General features: G+C 40.9%; 1 pseudogene; it reads left to right on the top strand.

The window, feature by feature from the left end:
- The first annotated feature begins 560 nt into the window (after positions 1 to 560).
- Positions 561 to 1,827, top strand: LOC110203144 (CCR4-NOT transcription complex subunit 10 pseudogene; annotated as a pseudogene).
- Positions 1,828 to 2,082: the final 255 nt, after the last annotated feature.

Genomic DNA, 2,082 nt, shown 5'->3' with positions numbered 1-2,082 from the left:
ATCAATTGGGGAATGACTTGTATTCTTATAAATTTGACTTAGTTCTCTATATATTTTAGAGATGAGGCCCTTATCAGAGACCCTGGTTGTAAAAATTCTTTCCCATTTTTCTGCTTCCCTCCTAATCTTGGTTTCATTTTTTTTTGTGCAAGAAAAGCTTTTCAATTTAATGTAATCAAAATTATCCATTTTGCATTTCATAATATTCTCTATCTCTTGTTTGGTCATGAATTCTTTGTTCTCCATAAATCTGACAGTTAAACTCTTCCTTGCTCTCCCAGTCTGCTTATAATATCAGCCTTTATATCTAAATCATGAACACATTTTGACTTTATTTTGGTATATGGTGTGAGATTTGGGTTTATGCCTAGTTTCTGCCATAGTCTTTTCCAGTTTTCCCAGTAGTTTTTTTTTCAAAGAGTGGGTTCTTATCCCAGAAGCTGGGGTCTCCGGGTTTACCAAATAATAGATTACTATAGTCATTGACTGCAAGCTGGACACAGACACTATTTGACAAAAACTGCTGGGAAAACTGGAAAAGAGCATGGCAGAAACTAGGCATGGACCACAATATTGCAATATTGTCAAATAGTGTCTGTGTCCAGCTTGCAGCAGGCATCACAGACCCAGGGAAGATATTATCAGGGAGGCCCATGTATACCTTGATGATGGATGAGTGCTATGAGCTCCTGTATAACTGACATCCAGCTTCTGCACATTGGCCTACCCTTGGTGGCCTTTGAGTGTTTGACTGAAGCTGTACAGGTCTATCATTCCAATGCCTGCCTTTGACAGAGACTGGCCAAGTGCTGTATTGCTGTCAACAAGGGGACCTCAGAACAAGAGACTAAAGGTCTTCCAAGCAAAAAGGGGATTGTACAGTCCATCGTGGGTTAAGGCTATCATCAACAGATAGTCCTGCCATCCCAGACCATAAAGAATGTCATATATAATGAAAGACAGTTCTCTGCTATTCCTGTAGCCAGTATGGAGTTTGTGGCCATTTATCTCAGAAATGCCTCGCTGCTCTTACCAGAAGACCAGCAGGAGCCAAAGCAGAAAAATGGGTCTAAGACAAGTAACCAGTTGGGTGGGAGTGCAGAAAATGTTGGAAGTCAGGAGACTTGCAGCAACAAAATAATGATGGAGAATTCATTCCAGTTCCACTTATCTTCTCCTCTCAGAAAACAAGAGTTAGAAAACAAGGTGCTCTATCCTCACCTGTAGTGCTTATGTTGTTTTGGCCTTGGGTGACAACCTCATGGTTTTCAATCATGAAGACAAACTACTTCAACATCCTTAGTAGACAGGATCTCTTAAATTTCGGGGGCATTTATATGAAGCAGAAGTCCTCACCTCTCTTGACAGACCCTCTGATGCCATTACTTTTGAACCCTGCAAATGTCACTGATGTGTCTTTGAGGATCTCTTCAAATGAGCAGGACCATGGACCTGATAAAGTGGGAAATGAAGCAATGGAGTCTCTGGCAAGCAAACAATTCAGTGCTACCCAAGCTTTGTCATTTCTGCCCAAACAATGACACTGTTTAATTTCAGCACTGCCTACTGTTTTCACAGTGAATATGACCAGGCTGGAAGTATCTCTACCAGGCAGCTTCCACAATCATAAGAAAAGATCACCCGAGGCTAAACTGCTGGCTCTCTACCTCCTACAGAAGAGTAATACACAACTGGCCTTACAGATCATCAAAAGAAACCAGCTACTCCCATGAAGACCCTGAAATTCAGAAGAAACTACTGTTCCCGTCTGCCCAGCCTATCGAGCCCATCAAGAGGCCAGCTTTCCCCCCAGGTCAGGGAAAGTGACCCAAGATATGAAGGTGTTTTGTAATGGCCAATAAAGGACGTTAGATTGTGAAAAAAAATAAAGTCATGAGATCATAGATTTAGAGATGAAAAGAATTATGGAGGAAAGAGATCATTTAGTTCAACACCTATGTATTATAGATCAACCAAGCAATTAACAAGAATTTATTAAGTTTCTATCATTTACCAGTCACTGTGGGGGATTTTGAGATACATAAGTTACTGACTCTACCCTCCAAGGTCTTGCCTGACATA

This window comes from Phascolarctos cinereus, unplaced genomic scaffold (genome assembly GCF_003287225.1).
Source record: "Phascolarctos cinereus isolate Bilbo 61053 unplaced genomic scaffold, phaCin_HiC Scaffold_5;HRSCAF=322, whole genome shotgun sequence".
Classification (NCBI taxonomy): Eukaryota; Metazoa; Chordata; class Mammalia; order Diprotodontia; family Phascolarctidae; genus Phascolarctos; species Phascolarctos cinereus.
This window is presented reverse-complemented; position numbering and strand designations above follow the sequence as displayed.